This window comes from Leguminivora glycinivorella, chromosome 19 (assembly GCF_023078275.1).
Source record: "Leguminivora glycinivorella isolate SPB_JAAS2020 chromosome 19, LegGlyc_1.1, whole genome shotgun sequence".
NCBI classification, from domain to species: domain Eukaryota; kingdom Metazoa; phylum Arthropoda; class Insecta; order Lepidoptera; family Tortricidae; genus Leguminivora; species Leguminivora glycinivorella.
Window position 1 is genome coordinate 11957413 of NC_062989.1, and position 24107 is coordinate 11981519.

The window sequence follows — 24107 nt, forward strand, 5'->3', positions numbered from 1 at the left end:
ACGGCAGGCGGACGCGAGGCGGCGGCGACGGTGCGAGGCGGCGACGGCAGGCAAGGCGGCGACGGTAAGCGGTCTGACTAGCCCATGGAGCATGACTAGGCGAGGCGGTGCATGAGGCAGCGGCGACGATGAAGCGAACTGACAGCGCGTGGCGCGTGACGACACGGCGAGTGAGGCGGCGGCGGTAGGCGACGAGGCGGCGGCGCGGGTGCGGGCCCGGCCGTCCCTCTTCTCGTTTGAATCTCAAGATTTGGCGTAGGCACTAGTTTTACGAAAGCGACTATCAACTGATCTTACTACACGTAAAATACTAAATAAATGCTAAACAAGTAGGTATGTTGAAGTCATTGAAACTAACCTATTGCGGCTATGTACTTACAAAGTAAAACTTACAGAAATAAACTAAAACTACCTAGAAATAATATTTAACCTAGAAATAAAACTTAAAACAAGAAACTTAAGCTACCTAGAAATTGTGATGTATCCTTTTTGGAATCTCCCTTTTTATTCTACTTAAGTAGATTTTTCTTTCTCGCTGATCCAACAACAAAATCTATAATGGTCGTTAGAACTTTAAACTGAATCATTCATTACGTATCGAAACGTAGGTGTAACAATAAATCGGCGACAACTTTACAAACAATAGCATAACAGTATATTCATAAATTCTATAGATAATCAAAATCAAAAAATCAAAAATATAACTGTATATAAATATAAATTACCCAAATATCCTAGAAAAACAGGAAAAGTAAAAAACAGAAAAATTTGATTATCCCATCGGAGGTTCGAACTCTGGACCTTCGAATCACATGTCCGATGTACTACCGCTGAGCCACATACGCTGTTAGCATAAGCTCGAATTTGTTGACCAGTATCCTCCCATGTGACATAGTTTGAAAACCCCACAATCCCTAAATCTGATCAATTTTACCTATAAAAGATTTTAGCTTAAATTTTAGCTCGCTAACATTACTAAACACTAAAACTAACTTTCCTACGCTTTCTTATGAAACATGACTAAGAACACTCCCGATGAATTCAGTTTTCAAGCAAAAATAAATCTAAGATGGTTCCTCCGTTCGGGAGCTACGATTGCACAAACAAACACACACACAGACAGACGGACAGTCGAACAGACAGACAGACATACATGCAGACATACTTACATACAGACAGACAGAACAAACTGACAGACATACAGTCAGACATACATACATACAGACGTACAGACAGACAGTCAGACCTACATACATACATACAGACAGACAGACAGACAGACTTATAGCACTCCGTAGCGCGTCGTTTTTACTCGCTACGCTCGTGGTTCAATACCCTACTATCAACTTCGGCATGACCGGTCAAACAACAAACCACTCGCTACGCTCGCGGTTCAATACTAGAATCCCTCGCTTAAGTACTCAAGTATCAACATCGGCACGGCCGGTCAAACAACAAACCACTCACTACGCTCGCGGTTCAATGCTGAAATTCCCCGCTTAGATATTAAAATATCATCATTGGCACGACTGGTCAAACAACAAACCACTCGCTACGCTCGCGGTTCAATACTAGAATCTCTCGCATACGCGAATATCAACATTGGCAAGTACGGTTAAACAACAACTTTGCCCCCCTTATAAAATAAATAACTAGGTATCTATTATTATTTATCTAATCCTACAATACAATACTAAATTAACCTTCCAAACCCCTGTTTACAGTATTTTGAACAATTTTGTCGAAAAAAGACATAAAACCCTCTAAAAATCAAAATCGAAAATCAAAATCTTTTGTGATGAAATTTTGATTTCCTCGTACATTTTCAACCTGAGCGCACCGTCTAATAACCACGTAACCCACCAGACTATACTCGCTCTGTCAGTGTTGCCCGCTAAAGTTCACTGACAGATGGCACTTTTCCTCACTAGTAACAATAGTCCCATCCCATAGTTTGTCAAAAAAAGCAAACAACTTTTTCCGTGTTTTCACTTGTTTATCAAGTTTTTAAAGTAATATTTATTCTATTATCAAGTGGAAATATATTCGCATACATAACAATCAATGAGGTAAACCCCCCGTACAAAAATAAGTGATAATTTAACCGCAATTCCACGACTATTGGAGCCGGCAAAACAACGTAACCTATCAGTGGAATTCATCATTTACTGTGAAACGAAATATAACAAATCTAGTTAAAATGTGTAATGTGTTAGATATTCAGTAACTACCACATGTTGTGTAAGTGAATTGTGAACTAGTGTTAAGTGATATGTGGAAAGAAAATGGTCAATCACCATTTATTGTCTTCAAACCCGTTGAATGCTGTAAGGTTAGTAATCAATATATAGTTACACTGTATATAAATAAGATTCGCATAATCAAAACTACTCAAACTTAATACAATGAGTTGAAACTACAACTTGAGTCCTTTTTCACTGCAACAAATTGTGACATTAAAACATGTCACTTGCAAGACAAAACAAACACACTCTTAAGTATAACAAAAACATGAACAAATGTAAACAAATGAAGCTAACAACATTCTAATGTGGCAAACAACCACAACATGGCATACAAATGCCCATCCTGATCACAAATAGCCCATCCTGGTCACGGCACCAAATTGTAACAGTCAAAAGGGGACCTACCTACCCTAGCCTATACTTTACCATAAGCACCCCATATATTTAACAACCCAAAACCCATTAAGCTCAATAACTACCCCTGAATTTAATCCCAATTTATTTTGTTTGTTTTTGTTCTGCATTTAAAACGTTTGGCCATAAGAAAAATAATAAAATGTGATCGTTTAGTAAAGGTAGGACGCCTAAGCTGTACGAAGTAACCACAAATCCTTTTCTCAAGTGTAGGAAGTTTCAACACACTAGATATTTCCCTACTTTTACAAATTCTACCCCCAACATGATAATAGTTTCCGCTATTCTGATATTCCCTATAGATGAGTACCGATACATAATTTATTTTATAGAGCAATTACAACCAACATGTTCATTCAATTCTCATAGTCAAATATACACTTTGTGAAGTAGAAAGAAATAAAATACAATAATTAAGGTGAAAAATTCAATTTATTAGTCAAATTTTTAGGAATTTTATTTTTAAAGGTGTTTCATCCCCAACGCGTCCTAGTATGAATTACAATACATAGTCGGTAATACATACTAAGCTCTGACCATCAACGTAAAGCTATTTGCCAATTCAATTCTTTCTTCGAATCGAATACGAAATTGGAATTCTATTTCTATTATTTCTATTTTATATTGTCAGTGAGAATCAGCGAAAATGAGAATACAACTTCACTATTAATACTATTCAAAGATAATTAAAGGAAAACTATCAGCAATTCAAGAATTCCAAGAACCCTTTGTTTTATTTTGTGTTCGGGGCTTTATTTAGGCAAATACCTCCTGGTTTGCGCATGAGGTAAGGTCGCCTATTCTATCATCTAAAATGCCAGGCCTTGGATCCTTTCTTAGAATCATCTTTTCTGGAATGTGAACCTATCAACCGGTTCTCTTAAAAATTTTGAACCATATAAACCATAGAACCCCAGACTCTCCTCCAACATATCGACAAATGAAGACTACAATTACTATATTTGAACAAGACAATGCATTTAATGGCCATCATTGTATGTGGTAAGCTTGTACGCATTGCTATACAAAACTTGCCTCAACTGTCACGTTACGCTTAGCTGATATACTCAAGCCTGGACCTCCTGCCCAAACAAGCATCATAACTTCAATGCCAAGTAGCAAGAGAAAAGACCTGAGTCTCTTTAATTTATCAAAAACAAATCCGAAATAAAAATATTTAATTCAAACTGGCATTCCCGACAGAACCTAGTCCCTAAGCTTCTCAAAACCCGGCTATCCCATATACTTCAGCAATTAAACCTCCAAAGATATAGTACCCATTAGCAGCTCATTCTACAGATATAATAAATAATAAAAATATAATATCACAATATTATCAAATATCCAGAAATAAAATAATCTTTTATTTCTGAAGAATAAATAAAATATAATTGGCTTCAGCTTTTTCTGAAGTTGGTTAAGAACCTTAGTTCATTTAAAAGCAAAAGCTTGTACAGAATAACCATATAATTAACCCATAAAATATCATTTAGTTTGCTTCAGAACTCCTTGGAATTAATGTAAGATCCTTGGATCTCAAACACAAAAGCATGCAGTTAAGCATTGTTCTTCTGAAGTTGTTTAGAACCTTAGTCCATTTAAAGCAAAAGCTTATACAGATAACCATATAATTAACATTGTAATAAGTTTTCATATAAAATAATTTAATTTGCTTCAGCATTCTTTGGAATTAATGTAAGACCCTTGGATCTCAAACACAGAAAATATGCAATAAGCATTTAATAAAATTATAATATAATATGCTCTAGAATATCAGAGAATTATTTAAAATCCATAAATTATTCTAAGTGTATAATAAAACCCCTAATAACTCAGTTATGTTTCAAAGTATCACAAAATAGTCATATAACAAAGCACAATAGAACATCATAATGAAATCACAAAGAAAAACAGTGATAAATATTAAAGAACTCACATGACTCCTTCTTATCTTTGGAGAGATCTCCCCGTGGCTGCCTCGACCCGCGACTCGTTCCAGAATGATCCCCTGCGCCCCGTGTACTGGCTTATATAGCCCGCTCGGGTGACGGCCCCGCCCGAACCTGCCACGCTAGCGTCCCCCCGGAGCCCCGACGGCATTGCTCGCTTGTATTACCATATATGGGCATCCGAAGCGCACCCTCCAGCGCCGACGCGCTCATCTCGATCGTGATTGGTTGCGCACCATCGCCTGACGCCAAGACGAGTTCCGACCTGTTTTCCTAGAACTCTTGCTACCGATGTTTTGAATGATGTTTCTACTTGGAATGAAAATAACGATTATATTTATGCATGCATAGGTTTGTACGAAACGAGATTATCGGATCGTCACAGTGCCAATACGCAAAAGAGATAGATAGCTACGAAAGAGATATTATCGTGAGCGTTTGTGCATTCGGCTACGCGCACTGTTATGTACTCGTACCGAGGTGTCACGTACGTAATTGGCGTTATCTGATGAGCAGCGTGGCGTATGCTAAACTAGTTTTTGTAGATGGAAGATATGCTATTTCTAGTGGCGAAACTTGGCGGGTACGGAATCTGACACAGTCAAAATGTAAAAAAAAGTTGAACGGCAGTGGCATTTGTTAGCTCTTGGTGTAAACAGCAGTAGGTATATTCTTCTATTGACTTCTGACAGTTTAGCACAACTTGTTTTCGAGTATGGACTCGCGGGCGAGAGCGCAAGTTATGCTAATAGACCGCCTGCTTTGGTCTAAGGATAGTTGTCTTTTAAGATTTGTAGGTATAGTACCTGCATAGGTTTCTACGCAGCTTGCAGGCAGCTCAGGCGCAAAACTACCAAAACTACCAAAAATCTCTCACTAGTTTTTTGCGAGCCGCGGGGTTCGAACCCGCGACCTCCGGAACGAAACAAAAAAAAATACATTCAACAGAATAAACCCAGATTAATAAGTGTAGGTACAATTACTTATCTTTCACTACTTACATTACATCCAATTTCCAAAACCAGTGTACAAAAATATCTGTCGAATTTGGGTGTGAAGAAAGAAAGCAAAGTGAACAAAACATTTGCAAAAAGGTATGGTCTTCGGATTTTTCCTAGAGGGGTAACTATGTTACTAAAAAGCTAGTCCAGTTATCATGTTATAAGTTCATAGCTTTGTAACCCACAAAAACCTCCACAATGAAATTGACTAAGCCTGTTTCTGAAACAGATTATTTCAACCTAGCTTTTACCCGCAGCTTCGCTGGCGTTAGAAAGAGACAAAAAGTAATAGCCTATGTCACTCTCCATCCCTTCAACTCTCATCTCATTTAAAAAATCACCTCAATTCGTCGCTCCGTTTTGCCGTGAAAGACGGACAAACAAACAGGCACACACACTTTCCCATTTATAATGTTAGTACCTATGGATTCCGACTATTTCTTATGTAGTTAAGTTCGTTTTTGGCGCCCACCGCTTGCTATTTATTTGTACCTACGTTTAGGTGGATAACTGGATACACAATGACTATGTTGAACACGAGCGAAATTTCGAAATGCCCACTCAAAACTGTGTACCTAATGGTCACCAAAAAAGTCAGAAGATATAACCGATAAGACAGTGTGTTGGAGGTGATTTGATAAATGGCGATGATAAGCTCCATTCATAAAGCTAGGTGTGTCAGGTGACATCTTTCCGCACAACGGGTTTTAGCATGAGTATGTAAGAGGAAGCCTGAGAGTAGCGCAAGTGACAGAGAAGTTGAGAGGAAGTAGATTAGCATAGTATTGGGCATGTAATGCGGAGGGATGAAAGCAATGTTATAAAACGAGTGGTAAATATGAAGGTGGATGGATACAACCGTAGTGAAAGGCCTAAAAAAAGATGGATAGAATTCATAGAATGTGTGAACAATGATATGAGAGTGAAAGGTATTAGTATGGAAATGACGGCTGATAGAGAGGAATGGAAGAAGATGATCTGCTGCGCCGACCCCAAATAATGGGAAAAGGGCAAGGGAATGATGATGGGTTTTAGCACAGAATTAGATTCAGACAGAAGAAACAAGTTCATCTATTTTTATAGGACCGAGCGAGTCGTTTTTGTACTGAAGTTGTTACTTGCCTGTGATTTTAAGTATGTCTCAGGCCCTTGAGTGTTCATGATTTTTGTGTTGTTGCAATTAAATATCACGTAACGAGGCATTTTTAATGTTTTTGTTGACTTCAACTTACAAAAATTGACGCCCGAAAGCTGCAAGCTGCGATTAAAGACAAATAACTCAGTGGATTTTACTGAGTTCATTTGACACGCTGTGTAAGTAGATACATTTGCTTGATCTATCTATATATAAAATCTGTGGGTATTAGTTTATTCATCATCATCATCATCATATCAGCCCTTTATCGCCCACTGCTGAGCATAGGCCTCTCTTCTAGTACGCCACTTGTCCCGGTCCTGAGCTAGTCTCATCCAGTTGTGGCCCGCAATTTTCCGGATGTCGTCCACCCAACGAGCCAACGGATGCCAAGCGCTTCTTACATCTGTGAGCGGCCACCATTCTGTTAACATTTTAGTCCATTAGTTTATTACGCATAGGTATCTTCCTAGACTAAGTTATTTTAGCTAACTCTGCATTAACTCGACAGGAACAATATCATAACAAAATTATATACATTGTCACGGGTACAGCAGTGCTTCTTGCATATCATTTATCTCATTTTTCAATAACGCTCTCTTGTGTCTCCCAAAATTGATGACAAAGTTGCATTTATCCACAAGAACGGTTAAAATACATCTTTGTCCCCATTGTAAAACAAATTATTAGCTAAGTATTCACAATCTGTCTCAGTGAGAAAAATCTATTGAAAAGGGATTAAATTTCACTCATTGAGATTTGACTTTACCTATGCTCAAGATCGTCTCCACTCTCCAAGAGGAAGTAGTTATATGTGTTTCTAAAAGTATACCTTCGCTAGCTTAGCTTGGCTATCAACCGCATGAACTGCTTATTATTTTAGGGGTGCTTTCGAGAAAAACGTCAAAATAATGTAAAATTGATAGTTTTTGCCTGTGTGGTGACGGGTTAAGAATTTCACCACCCCCTTTCTTCCCGTGGGTGTCGTAGAAGGCGACTGTGGGATATGGGTTAAATTGAGGCGTAGGCGAGAGGCTGGCAACCTGTCACTGCAATGTCACAATTTGGATTACTTTCTCTCAACCCACAGAAATAAATTTAGATAGAAGAAACAAGTTCATCTATTTGTATAGGGGCCGAGCGTGTCAAATTTTGTACTGAAGTTGTTTCTTGCCTGTAATTTTAAATATGTCTCAGGCTCTTGATTGTTCATAATTTTTGTGTTGTTGCAATTGAATATCACGTAACGAGGCATTTTTTATGTTTTGATTGACTTCAACTTACAAAAATTGACGCCCGAAAGCTGCAAGCTGCGATTAAAGACGGACAACTCAGTGGATTTCACTGAGTTCATTTGACACGCTAAGTAGATACGTTTGCTTGATCTATGGTATATATGACATCTGTGTCTCAACCCCTTTTTGCCAAGAGTGGCACTGAAGCTTTAATAGTTTCATGTGTTCTGCCTCCCCCTTTATGGGATACAGGCGTGATTGTATGTATGATAGTTTTAGTCGGTGAAATACTACACTTTCCGTTATCTATTAGATATATTTAATTCGAGTTTCAATTAGAGCGTCCTATTATCTTGATACTTATCAGACTGGATTTTAGAAAACTAACTCGTTAAATTAATTATGAATTTTTCTCTGATGCACGTTTGGGAAAACCAGCGTATAGCTGGATTAGTCGATCTTATTTGTAAAATTTGGACAATTTGGAATACTGAAACTGGTAAATTTATAATACGTATATCCTGTACTACAAACTTCTCAGACTACATTTTTATTTTAAGGTTTTGAAAAAGAGTAAACAAGGCTAAGATGAATTCATTTTTTTTCAGAAATTACCTAAAATTATGTGACAATTTCTTTGAAAATCAGCATCACATCGGAGTTATTTTCGTACAAAATTAATCTGCAACGTTTACTAAAATTGCTCTTATGCCTTAGTGATTATAAATTTCTATTATATATTTTTGGCAATTTTTTGAAAAAGAGCCTTCCCCGTCACAATTATTGCCGCTTCTGGACATTTTCTCATATTTTGTTAGACCAAGTAGAAAAAGTCCTATAATATGTTTTATGTTATATATTTGTAAACTACTCGGAAAGCTCTTTAATATGATTGATACCACACACGGTATGATTAAGCGCTCGGTTGCGATTTCACTATTTTTCACATGAAAGCCCTCTTAATATCTGTGGTAAACAAGAAGTTCTAGAACGTATCTCTGATTACCCCAAGATCACAGTAACGACCGAGCCTCGCATACGCGATGCGAGATAAGCTGGTGTCGTGGTGCTAAAGTGATAAAGTGCGCAGATACGGCCATTCATACGAGGGCTGGGTGTGTAATGAGGATTCTGACCCCGCTGACCTGATGATGAGCTGGCACTATGCAAGATGTGAGTATGAGAATTAAAAAACCGGCCAAGAGCGTGTCGGGCCACGCTCAGTGTAGGGTTTCGTAGTTATCCGTATTTTTCTCAAAAACTGCTGAACCTATCAAGTTCAAAACAATTTTCTTAGAAATTATTTATAAAGGTCTACTTTTGTGATTTTTTTCATATTTTTTAAACATATGGTTCAAAAGTTAGAGGGGGGCGGACGCACTTTTTTTTCCCTTAGGAGCGTTTATTTCCGAAAATATTTATATTATCAAAAAACGATCTTAGTAAACCCTTATTCATTTTTTAATACCTATCCAACAATATATCACACGTTCGGGTTGGAATGAAAAAAAAATATCAGCCCCCACTTTACATCTAGGGGGGTACCCTAATAAGACATTTTTTTCCATTTTTTATTTCTGCACTGTTGGCGTGATTGATATACACGGTGTTTCCGTTATCACTCAAAACCTCAGACACCCCAACTGATTTTTATTTTTTTAAACTTATCTAGAGTATTCATTTTTTAATCTGATGTTTATTTATTTTTTAAATTGAATGTTTAAATTTCTGTGCAGCTCTACTCGACTTTTAACTCAAAAAAATAGTTGCTAGCTACTATCATAAACCTTAAAACTACCTACTTATTTGTGTACGTTACTGCAACGACATAAGGTTTACCATAATGTCACTGTAAAACACTTTAAAGCTTTGTCACAGCAAACTTCAAATTGGACAGATAATCTCAGTAAGCAAATTTAAACCCAACATTTAAAATAACAAGGTTGTAATTAGGTACGAGTTCAATTTGTTATGACTTATTAGAGGTAAACATTAAAATTAAACTGACAAACAACGTCAAACTCGTAGCGGAAAAAATAGTCGTCCAAGTAACCAGCCAGTATGAATACCCCTAAATACTGAAAAAGGTATACAACCTCTAGCAATGCCATATGCACACTGTTGTATTACGAATTTGTAGAATGGGCACGTAAAAAATAACTAATAATACAAATTAAAAAAAAAAATATTACCCCCATCAAGATATAGCTCAATCGATTCTACTCTCGATTCTGAACAAACGGTTTTCAGGTTTTGAGTGTTAAGTGAAACACGGTGTATAGGTACATATTGGTACCAAATTTCAGATTTCTAGTGCTAACAGTTACTGAGATTATCCGCGGACGGACGGACGGACGGACGGACAGACAGACATGGCGAAACTATAAGGGTTCTTAGTTGACTACGGAAACCTAAAAAATGTTATGGTTTTCAAGGGATATTGATACGAGAGAATAAGTCTTGCACCGTGGTGGCGGATCTGCGTCGGCTTCAAGTCAGTGACTGGCAAGAGGCTGCACAGGATCGGGACAGGTGGCAATCTCTCGTTTCGGAGGCCAAGATTCACTTTGGATCACTGAGCCAAAATATGTAGTTAGTTAGCTCTTGAACGCGCGCTTCGCTCGCGTTAGAAAGAGACAAAAGGTAGCCTATGTCACTCTCCATCCCTTCAACTATGTCCACCTGGATGGACAATCTTCATAAGGTACCTATTAAATACTATCATAACACACTACATTTTTTAATGTTTATTGACGTGATATCATGATATTAAAATAAAGAAAAACGTTATTTCGTTCTTATAAAAAATAAAAAGACTCAAAAATACTCGGGGAAAATATGATTTTGTCCGCCTCCAGGCTATTAAACAGCGCCATCTAGTTTTAAGCCTAAAACGCCCATACGTTCAAGGTTCTTGGAGATACCTAATACAATACACTACACGACCCTCGGTAAACGCTAGCGTCAGATAACATTATAACGCATATATCTTGAAAATCGCATACCTATAGACACTGGTAGTATTTAATGTTTACTGGTAGTTGCGCCTGAAACCAGCCGCCGTGCTGACAGATCGACACTGATCAATGCAAACAAATGAATATCGACACGAGGCGACCATGAAATATTGTGCTATTACGGCTGTAGGTACTGTTAGTTTTCTATCTATAGCAGTTATTTATTGACTACTGCATCTAAAACTAAAGAGCTAGAGTCAATACAATACAATAGTTATTTGTTATACAAGAGTGCAAAGTTGTATTTTAACGCCGAGTGTGGAATTGAAAAACGAGCAAGCGAAAGGATTATTTAGTTGAACCACGAGCGAAGCGAGTGGTTAGAGAATAGAATCCTGAGCTTGCGAGTTTTTCAACACACGAGAAGTAAAATACATTTGCACTCGTGTGTAACACAAAATTTTTCCCCTTACTATAGCGAGGAAAGTACAACGCAAAAAACGCCTTTATCACTGCTTCCAGTAGTTCCACAGTTGTAAAACATCTTCATCACTAGATTAACCCACTTTTATCAATTTTAAAGCAGAAAATTTGCCTCTATTCAAGGTCAAATTACTTAATCCACTAGTGAATAAAATGCGTTTTTACCCGCTGGTATTAAAGGACAAAACACGTGTTTCCGAGCTAGTGAGGGGAAAATACTTTTGATTGCACACCTCGATAAAATACAACAATACAAAAAAAAAGCAACACAAACAAAGATAACAGCGGGCGGTCTTATTGCTAAAATCGATTTCTTCCAAAGCTAACTATTGACAACGATTTTGACACTAACGGTTGCGGAAGGTACAATATAAAATACAAATAATCTTTCACACCTCAATTGAATACATCAATACATAGGAAAGTAGCAAGACAAACAAAGGAAAATAACAAGCGGTCTTATCGCTAAAGAGCGAGCTTTTCCAGACAACCTTTAGGCGCATCTCGGACACTGGCGATCTAATATATGAAAGAAGCGCGTTCCTAGCACACATTCTAAGCTCGTGTAGGTGAACGCGTACCATGATTGTGTGAGTGAGATGATATGACAGGTCAAATGTTGTTTTTGACAGGCGGTAACTATGAGGTAACCGAGAGGGGATGGGAGTCATGGGAGGCACTTTCAGCGGGGAGCGGGAGTGGCCATACTGTACGATAGTACTCTTTATTATACTGTGCTTTAGGTAACGGAAATTGAACGTGTGATAAACAAAATTGATCACCAAATGTTAACCATGAATACGGGGCTTAAATTAAACTGATCGCCTCTCGATCATTTCAGACCGATCCTTTATGATCTCAATGGCATGACCATACCCATACTCCCAATTATATTCTCAAATCGCAAGGAATTTGTCCCCAACTTTATTTACGACTTAACTCAGTTGTCAATTTTAAATTCGGCGTGAAACGGAACGCGAGAAATCCAAGAAAGGCAAAAGTGAAAAAATGTCGCCTAACAAGAGATAGAGGGCTTCATTATAATTAATTGGTTTAACTTAGGTTATCTCCTGTCTCTTTTTAACATGTTCTTTTTGTGTATGGGCGTCTTGCTCACACTTTGGCCGTCACAAATCATGGAGCACAATGAGACAGAAGCTCTTTGCGGTTTCCTATTTAAGGGTATTTTCGGAGTCTTTAAAAATGGGGATCATCATCATCATTATCCTTCTCCTTGCGTTATTCCGACATTTACCGCGGCTCATGAAAGCTTGGGGTCCACTGTGACGACTAATCCCAAGATTTGGCGTAGGTACTAGTTTTACGAAAGCGACTGACATCTGGCTTTCCAACACAAAGGGTAACTAGGCCTTATTGGAATTAGTCCGGTTTGCTTACTATATTTCCTTCACCGTTTTCAGCGACTGCAAAAAACAACTGCAAAAAGCGACTGGCAAATATCAAATAAAATTTCGCACATAAGTAAGCTCCGAAAAACTCATTGGTACGAGCCGGGGATCGAAGTTCGCACCCGCGATCTCCGGATTGAAAGTCGCACTCTCTTGATTTGAAAATGGGGATATTGAGTGATTATTTTACAGTTTAGTTAAATAGCTTAATGAGATGACTTAAGAACAAGAACGTTAAGCTAAGAACATACCTCTAAAAGGCTCTCCGATGCGCGAAGGATTGAAAAACACGCGAGTTAAAATTTTTGTTTTATATATAAAATACGATAATATATTTATAAACCTGCCTAATTGTCGAAATGTAGAGTGAAGGAAACCGAAGAAAGGCGGGGTACCTCCGAGATTGAGTACACGAGTTCCTCCGATATATCAGGTGGGGCCTCGTTTGTTACGTTTTTACTGACGGAGCCTTATTCTGGGAGCGGAGATACTAGTACCTATACAGTCAAATTTAATGCAAAAATACGTATCGAAATAATCGTTTAATAAATATATATTTAGGATGTAATGTGAAAATACTTAAAAATGGAAAAGAAGATGTCGTGCATAAAAATCGCACCAAACCTTCTATTTTATAAGTTTTTTTTTTTTATGTCTTAGCTTCATTTTAGGTACTATAAACTTTAAATATAATTGGAGAATATATTATTATTGTTAAACAAAAATAAAAACAAAAATTTTATTATTTTTATTTTATAACATGGTATGCTATAGGACATATTTTTGAGTAAGATGTGTACACCCATATTTTTACACTTGACTGTACTACAGATGTATGTGCGTAGAGGTTTTCTTTCGTATTTTTCCGGAAAAGTTCGTACCTACTTGTCATGCTAGTTCAGACATGCTAGTACAGCTTGTACTGAGACTGACTGAAATAGCACGACACGTTCGTACGTTTCCGTAAAAATCCGAAGGTAATTCTTTTCGCACTACACCTGCAAGAGCGTTTTCGTACTACGTCCGATCCGAACGCCTGAAAATAAGATCTGTCATAGCCGTAGAATCTATATGTACTTACCTACGGTACTTTACGCACTAAAGCATCCGTAAAAAAAGGTCCGTCTTCCGATTTATTTTCGACATTCTTCGGATTTAGTGCGTAAATTAGTTCTACGGCTAAGACGGATCTTATTTTTATGGATTCGGATCTGCGGGCCGATTTTTGAGTCTCACGCGTTCGAATTCAGAAAATTGTCACTGAAAATAATAAGCAAGTCACCGTTTTCAACCGGTATTTTAGTGACAAAATCCCGTATGCGAGATTCATAAATCGCCCTCCTGATTCGGATCTGACGTCGTGTCTTGCGAAACCGCTCTAACAAGACGAAATTTTTCTCCCAACCTACTGAAAAGGTTCCCTACCTATGAAACCAATAAACATACTGATTACTGGTAAAAACTCTCGATTATTTAACTTCGGGTATCTGAAACAATCTAACGAACCTATAGTGCCCATAGTGCAGCTTATCCTTGTTTTAATGATCCTATTGGTCCACATGGTAGCAAACAAGCACACGTTCCGCCTGTCAAAATCTTCGCTAACTTATATTGAACTGACTCTAAGTAAGATCCAACGTCCAGAATAAGTCCGCGGCAGCCGGTTCAATTGCAACTTTTGCAAAAAAATGACAGTTATTTGAACGTTTTGGCACAACGAATTGCGCAAAGGCAAAAACTAATGGATTTTTGGACATTTTCGCCGCCATGCGAGGCGCCGCAGAATTTTAACGAATGTTCATTGACGGCAGCCCCGAATTTTGCCCGTGTCACAGAATAAATAATAGTAACCGTACAGACAGGACACCTTCTGCAAAAGCTAAATTTGATTAAGTTCAGGGTCAAATTGTATAGTTTCTAATGCATGCATCCGGTATTGAATCTGGGCATTTTCGCGAAAAAAGATTCAAAAACTTATTTTTCTAAAATAGGTAAATTTCATGTTTTTAACCGACTTAAAAAAAGGAGGAGGTTCTCAATTCGACTGAATGTTTTTTTTTTCCTACTCAAAATCAAGACCCAGTATAATCAGTTCTATGAAACTAATACCTCGACACTACCAAGAGGCTTAAGGTTCCTTCACCCGCAGATTGTCAGTTTTTACTACTCTTACCTACAACTACATCCTATCTAAACAAACAGACAATCTCACCCGATGTCATCCCGCGAGATAACACGCGTCACGCCCGCGCCGAGATCGTGACGATGCCGTCACGACAGACGTGACCCAGGCGTGACCCGTGGGTGCACACATCGTAAAGATGACCTGATGGGAGATTGTTGCGTGCCTGTACATGTGTGGTGACGGGTTTCACCACCCCCTTTCCTTCCTTGGTAGTCGTAGAAAAACTGGATGTGGGTTCTATTATGGTGTGGGCTGGCAACCCCGTGATGTAAAGCGAAAAGAGTCTTCTTCGTATTTTTACGGAAACGTGTTATAATATTTCAGTCAGTCTTAGTCCGTGTTCATATTATCCGATCCGATATCGGATGTCGGAAGGATTTCAATAGAAAAAATCCAAGATGGCAACTGCAACGTATGGCCGGTCCGACATCCGATATCGGATCGGATAATGTGAAAACGCACTTAAGTACAAGACGTACTGACTGACACTGTCTGAACTAGCATGACAAATAGGAATGTTTCCGGAAAAATAAGACGGGTAAGATTTTTTCAGTACAGATGGTGTTTTTTTTACGCACTAGTGCGAGAAGTGGTTCTTTATATGCCAGGTCGAAACTTCGGAGGCTCATCTGTACTGAAAAACGTCGTACGATACACGTGCGAAAAGGAAATTCGTAACTCGTGTCGATTTAAAACACTCCCTTCGGTTTTAATTTCTCGCCACTCGTTTCGAACTTCCTTTTTTGCGCACTTGTATAGTAATGTAGGTGTCCTGCCGTTTCGCCGAAAAACGTTTCGTCAAATTTCATTTCCCAATAATCATATCGCAAAAGTTTCATTTCCCAAATTATTGTTTGGCAAAGGTATGTTTCGCAATGAATTTGTTTGGTCAAATTATCATTTGGCACAATTTTACTTAATCAAATTTTATTTAGACAAAATTTTATTTCGCAAACGTTTTTAATGGCAAAACTTACATCCCAAAAACATGTTTGGTCAAAATATCACATCGCAAATTTCGAAAATATTTAGGCATTTGCATTTTCATTTCTACGGGATCCATTTAATTTACCGAAGATTTTTTTGTCAAATTTCATTTCTCAAACAAATTTTGCCAACTACCCATATTAACAAACTTAAAATCTGTCAAATGATAATTTCCCAAACTTTTTTACTGTTTTATTCCCAAGTGCTTCAGCTGGACAAGAAACTAAAAGTCAACTATTTTTTTTGTCAAAAAATGTTTCTTCAAATTATACCATGCAAAACCACGTTTGACAATAAATATAAGGCATAAATGTAATGTAATAATTTTATTAGTATTGTAACAGAAAACTCGTGTGTGACAGAGTCAGTTTAGGTGCGACGACGAGCGAAGCGAGGAGGAGCGTGTTAGGTTGACAGTGAGCAATCTGGAAATGACTTTTTAATGTAATTAAAATTAATAGAACAAAAAAAAATTAATAGAACAAAATGGTCTTGATGAAAACATCAGGTTTCTTTTTAATAAAATGTATCCGGACATGTAAGTGAAAATGTCATCCTTGACATTTGCAGCAGGAGGAAAAAAAGTACGACATACACATTATTTCACACAAATCTTGGACACAAAGTATCAACAAACAAACAAATTTCTAGTGCGCCATTTAACTACAATATATTGGGAAATGGAAATTTTGCCTAACAATACATTTGACTAAATAATATTTGGTAAAATGAGATTTGACCAAGTAAATATTTTGGGAAACAAATACTTGCCAAAAAAAGTTTTGCTAAATGTCAATTTGCGATAAGTTGTTTTGCCAAACGTTTATTTGGGAAATGATAATTTGGGAATAATAGTTTGGGATGTGAAACTTTGGGAAACGTTTTTTGGCGAATCGTCAGTAAACCTTACTATTGCACTATTAATATCTGCAATTTACGTGAAGCTGAAGAAAGAACCGTTGAATTTTTTTATTCAAATGTCAACATTTCCTTGTCGACAGATTAGTACTTGCCAGTAAAATAAGTGAAGTGTTTAAGAATAGTAACTTTTCTTCCCGCTCGCAGCTGGGACATTTAAATAGTACATTACATCAGAGGCCGGGAAAATGAGGATTTCCGGCCAAGTGGGTATACGAATAGGGATACGAGGCCGGGAATCCGTTTTCACGCCGAGGCATGTATGGTGCTTTTCTCAAACATACAATGAAATAAAAAAAAATGCTCTAAAGGACAATATTTTATAAAAAAAGTTACTTTGCAGGCCTAGGCCTAAAAAATAATATGAAATCCCTTTACAGTCCTCTCGAGTTGTTGCGCCCAAAAAGCGATACTTCCCAGCCCATTTTAAGGAACGTAAAGACAATATTTCATTGCATGTTTGAGAAAAAGGCGTTTTAACATCTAAATTCTAAACCAATTTATAAATACATTAAAAGACAGTGATAAATCTACATATAACCTAACCATAACAGTAGTGCAGTGTAATCAGTGACTTAAAATTAAATAATATTAAAATTTAGCTTAAATAACTCTTAACCGAGCCATAAAATCCCGAAAAAAAGTTGTTTGTTACATACAATGTCTTGACATTTTCTCTAAGAGAGTATATTATTGCGTTTTAGGAAATAACCAGCCTGTATGTTAGAAATGTTCGACACAAACATATTAAAATTTCTTTAGCTAGGTGGTCCAACTTTTTTATTTTCCTAAAACCCAGAGTTTCTTATAAATAATGCATTGTACTGCATTGTTTGCACAGGATGTATATCTAAATTGAGCAGCGATTAGATTCCAAGTAACTATTTGATATGCAATTGAATGCACTTAGAATTTGGACAAAACACTGATGTTATTCTGGTCAGCGAGTTGAATTAGAGTTCAGTTGAGTCAGAGTCCTTGGAATCATAATTTGAATAAAAAATAAATTGTTACGATATAAACATTTTTCATCACACCAACCGGTAAAGGCTCTCTTTGCTATTCGAAAACGGATACCAAAATTGGATTCCAATGTTATTCACAAGTAATTTCATACAAATTTTAACTTTATGTCTTAAGCTGGCTGTTAGAATTTACCTATAACTGATTATTTTGAATCATAAATATTGAATAAATTGATAAATTTCGTTTAGATTGATGTTTTACAGTTAGTATTTTTTTTGTGCTGGTGTAGTGAAAAATTTTGTGTTTCACTAGGTGGCAAAGTTTTTTTAACCTGCCTGCCTTGAAACCCTCGCAACGCTCAAGATTCAACTATCTGAATATTGGAATCTTTCCCTTGCTCGGGTATCAACATTGGCACGTGCGTGCGGTTAAACAACAACTTTGCCCCCTTGTAAAACAAATAACTATAAGTACCTACTTACTAAATATTTTTATAATTTTATAACGTTAGCCATCGTATTGTACAGAACAGAACTGAACGGTCACCTATCTTAGTCCCTGCTTCCAAAGTAGATAACGAACCGGGGTTGAATTATGGGTTCCTAAAAGTTCCTGAGTTATATACTTAGGTATATCTTATATGTTGAGGTCCAAAACCTCAACAAAACTACCTACCTACTTATATCATTTCCATCAACAAAAACTACCTGTTCGGAAAGAGAATAATTGTGAAATGTCGTAATTATAGGCAGATTGTATAATAAAATGTACCAAAATATACATAGGTACAATGTTCGATGCGAATCCGATCCAAAACCGTGAAAATACTGCCCGTTCCGTAGGTTGCATCAAATCAAACGGTGAAACCATCTGTCAATGTTAAAAAGTTCGTTAAATTTTATTGTATGAGAATTTCCATAGAGGTCTGCTGCGTGGTCTAAAGTCTAAAGAAGGCAACCGCTTATGAAAACCTTTTCACGAATTTTCTCTAAATTTATTATACTTTTTTATTGTGAATAAGTTAAGTCAAGAATTAAAACTTCTCAAACTAGTTTTATTTTTTGACATAAATTCTATGAATTATAGAGCAGCGAAGTTAAGTGGTCCAATGATAGCAACCTTCCCCTAAATTGCCATAGAAATAGTTCTACGTACGGCTACTGCGGACAGTGCGGACCATATTTAAGGCCGGTTCACACGTATTAAGTTGTCAAGTAATTAACTAAATTTTAACTTAATTTTAAGCGACTTAATTTTAAGTAAGCGTTTACACGTCGTAAACAGCTAAGCTCTTTAGTCATCCTGAAATGGACGATCAACAGCGCGTTCAAGTCATTCATTCAGTAATTACATTCGTATTCAGCGAGGTTTTAGATGAACTGAAGGATGAAATAGACAGGGAAAAAGACTGGGTGAGAAACTGGATAAGCAGAAGGAATGAATATGGCGCTAGTGCATCTTTGTTTAACATAATTATTCTTCAATAAACTTCACTGTAGTGTCTTCCGAACACTTCGACATTTTTCAAAAAAGATAACTCACGAACATACGATCGCAACCGCTCCGCCAAACTTATACAATTAACTAATATTTAACTAAATCATGCCTGTCCAAACGTATCAAGTGGTAGTTCACGCCCACCTACTTAACCGAAAAATAGACAAAATTCTAATTTACTTGCTTAAGTGCACGCTAAATATTAACTTGTAACTTATTACTAAATTGATTGTTTACAGGTTTACACGCTTTAAGTCGCTTAAAATTAAGTTAAAATTTAGTTAATTACTTGACAACTTAATACGTGTGAACCGGCCTTTATACACGGATTCGGATCGGAAGTAGTGCGAAACCGCTCTATATTTTTAATGTATATACCTACATTTTTGAATCATCTTTATAAGAAACAAATATAATGGCTTTCTGTGCACCTAGACGGGAACAAGAAATAGTGTACAACCATTAAAAATTGTTTAACTTTTAAGTTTAATTTTAATTTTATTTTATTTTAATATTAAGTATTCCTTTTGGCTAAAAAAAATTCTAAATTTTATTGATATGGGTGTACAACTGTACGTGTTGCCTGAAATAAAACTTTATTTATTATTTATTATTTTATTTTATAATAAATACCTGTAATTGAAGATAAGTTCTCACAGCATACTAAATAGTGTAAGGTCAGAAAGTCCCGTAAATGTCGTGACCAGCCCACGGGCTCTATTAGGCCCGAGTTGTCAGATGCCCATGCGCAGATGAGATGTCCAACGAGTTAAACGGAAAGGGGCAATGTTGCGTGGCCGCTCCTTTATAAAACCATTTTTTTAATAGTCCTTTTATGTGTCCCACTGCTGCAAATTCCCCGTGGTTTCCTCAGCTCCCGTTGGTGTACTATTTTTTTTTTTATACTACGTCGGTGGCAAACAAGCATACGGCCCGCCTGATGTAAAGCGGTTACCGTAACTTATGGACGCCTGCAACTCAAACAGTGTCACATGCGCGTTGCCACCCCATTAGAAACTTGTACATTCCCTTTTGCTGTGTTAAGTACACAGCAAAAAGGAGTGTACAAGTTCTAAGGAGGGTTCGGGTTGCTGACGACTCAAGGACAATAGACGGAACAAGTTAGTTCCGTAAGTCCTCCCGTCATCAGCACACCGCACCCTCGTTGAGCTCTGGCAGCCTTACTCACCGGCAGGAACACAACACTATGAGTAGGGTCTAGTGCTATTTGGCTGCGGTCTTCTGTAAGGCGGAGGTACTTCCCCAGTTGGGCTCTGCTCCAGATTCGAGCGAGACGATATCCGCTGTGCTATGCCCTACCACACAAAGCGGAATATCATTCGCTATGCCCTACCTCCTACAAAACCAATCCTCCTACTTCTGGCCAATTGATCATGAAGGTGTCAAGGGCGTCCCGCCATCTCCAACAACAACATTTAAAAAGCCCCCAACATAGTGAACAGATTTCCATCAAACATGGCTAAAGAACACTCCCGACTTCAAACAAAAACACATGTGAATCTAAATCGGTTCTGGTGCTATGGCTATGCCGAATGGCATTTCTGCAAAGCGAAACGAAAACGAAACGCCGCGAAAGGTGGCTCTGTCGCGCCAATACGCAAGAGCGATAGAGATAGATATCTACGAGCGTTTCGTTTCGTGAGCCAGACTATTCGCGTATTGGCGCAACAGAGCCATCTTTCGCGGCGTTTGGTTTTCGTTTCGCGTCGCAGAAATGCCATTTGGCTACGGCACCTGGACGATTTAGGAGGAGCGAAACTTCTAAAATGAAAAGGATGTATAATTAATATCAGTTTAAAGATTGTCCACTAGTAAGTGTGAATGTATGTGTGGGCCCCAAGTGTGGGCTATTTTATTTCCGAGCGTTACCGATATCTGTCGAGCTACAAGCCACAGATCTAAAGTTGCGCTAATAATGCCTATACCTATTAGGGCTACGCTACTTGCACCAACTCAAGGTTAGCGGGCTGTCAAAGTGTCTACTATCAATTTTCATGTAAAATCGTGGATTAACCCTCCATTTTCGGTGGTGTAAGTGACCATTAATGACCTAATACCATAGGCACACTAAATAAATATTGGGAGGCATATTACACCACACAACAACCTGGTCCAAACTATAGTAAACCTGGTCCAAAAGAATAGCTTGTACTATGGGTACCTACTAGGCGACGATACCTACACATACAGTTTATACTTTTTTTAGGGTTTCGTACCTCAAAAAGGAAAAACGGAACCCTCATAGGATCACTCGTGAGTCTGTCTGTCCGTCTGTCACTGCCAATTTTCTCCAAAACTACTGAACCGATTAACTTGAAACTTGTCACACCTAGCTGTGACCCAAAGACGGACATGTAATTTAAATTAAGAAAATTTATTGTTATTATAAGACTAGCCAAAGGCAAATACATGGCCTACGATGGAGTGAGCTCGCCCAGAAGATGCCTGTTCACCCTTGATTTGAAGGTTGCCGGGCTATATGAGTTTGGAGATACAGTCGCCGCTCGGAAAAACATCCATGATTCGGGAACAAATATCGTTCTTTATACATACCTAAATGCCCTTACCAGGATTCAAACCCAGGACTGTCTTAGCAGGCAGGGTCACTACCAATTTTAATGACATCCGTGTTCAGAGAGATCTGGCGATACAGCGCGATTAATGTCTGCTCTCCGTACATTAGTGTGTTTCTAAATGTACTGAGTAAAGATAACGCTATATTTATGTGCGGGAAGTCTGGACCAGGGCGCGTAGCCAATGTGCCGATCATCTGCACTACGATTAAGTGCGTTTTCACATTATCCGATCCGATATCGGATGTAGGACCGATATCCCATAAATTTAAGCCGCTATCTTTAATTTTTGCCTTTGAAATCCTTCCGTTTAGGTTACTATTGACGCTGCTAACCCTACATTAGTGTGTTTCTAAATTTACTGAGCAAAGATTTATCAACAGGAAGTCTAGTCTAGTAAGATTCGTTTCGGTTCTATTTGTTTTGCTGTTCGGCAGTCAAGGGGCATATCCAAAGTGACAATTGTACGCTTCGCAGCGAATAAAACACCTTGCCATGTCACCATCGCGATGTTTTCTTCTCTTTCTCGCCACACGTTTTTTATTGAAGTGTGAAATAAGAGTGCTGGTGACGCCAATAGTTATTTGTTTTACAAGGGGGCAAAGTTGTTGTTTAACCGTACGTGCCAATATTCAAATAGTGGAATCTTGAGCGTTGCAAGGGTATCAAGGCACGAAGGTTAAACAAACTTTGCCACCGAGTGAAAAACAAAATTTTTCACCACCCCAACACGAACAAAATACTGAATATAAAACATCAAACCAAATCAAATCTATCAATTTATCTATATATTTATGATTCAAAATCGTGATTTATAGGTAAATTCTACCAGCCAGCTCAAGATATCAAGTTAAGTATAATTTTTATTATGAAATTACTTTGCACTCTTGTGGATGAAATGCAATTTTGCTATCTGTTTTCGAATAGAAAAGTAATAAGCCTTTACCAGTTGATGTGGTGAAATATATATTGTGATTAACATGAATTCAGTACTATGAATATTGTTATTAAGACGCCACGAGTATTTTTTGACTCAGTTAAACACCGTTGCATATAATACTTTTTCTACGACCATGCATGCAATAGTTTTCTAAAATAACTTTCGTGAAATTCGCACTGATCCCTGTATTTTGACTTGTGCTCTGTAATGATCCTGCACTCACCCTGTCGCTCGCACTCCCTCGCGCCGCCGCAACCCCCGGCGCCCCGCGCACCCACGCTATATCCCTTAAAGGCTACCTAACAATACTTTAAGAGCTATAACGTATGCGTGGGTGCGCGGGGCGCCGGGCGGGGGCGGGCATCTTTTATGTAGGGTTTTAACGATCTATGCTCGACCCTGTAAATGACGAATAACAGTTCCGGAGTAGAAAAAGGGCATTTTCAGAATTTGGGACCCCCCAATTAGTGTAAGTGGTTAACAAAAATTAACTCACTGTCAGTTTTGTGACGATAATTAAGCATGAAATTTCTATAAAAATATTGTTTTTGTGTTAATTACATAAACTTTGAGCGATAATCTAGTATACATTCAGAATGTGAAAAAAATAAATTTTTAGACAGATTTTATGCTTAATTGTCGTCACAAAACTGACAAGTTGACAACGAGTTAATTTTTGTTAACAACTTACGCTAATTGGGGTGTCCCAAATTCTGAAAATGCCCTAAAGAATCTTAGCGTGGGCACTACCGTGCCCCCAGATTAACCGTATATAAAAAAAGAGAGAATAAAGTGAAGTGACCTTCAATGGAAGTGAATTTGTCCCTAGCCAAGATGCAGTTAAGGCCGGTGAAGACGGGTCCGCACCGGTGCTCGGCCATCATGGCTAGCATCAGCTGCACCGCGCCGCTGCTCGTCGGAGACGCCAGCACACCTCCTGCACTTTCACATTTTGTTAATTATTATCTAGTCCCGAAGTTTTTGAATACGTTACTAGATAGATTAGACGTCAAGAAAATAAAATATATTTTTTGGTTCTAGAAACCTTTAGACACTCTTCTCCATACTTATATAATGAATGTCACTCCGTAACGTTTTCTCCGTCCAGTAACGTATCGTGTGACGAAAAACGTTTTGCCCTACTTTTAGGATTTAGGTACACTATTCATGTAGAGAAATGATGAGATAGTA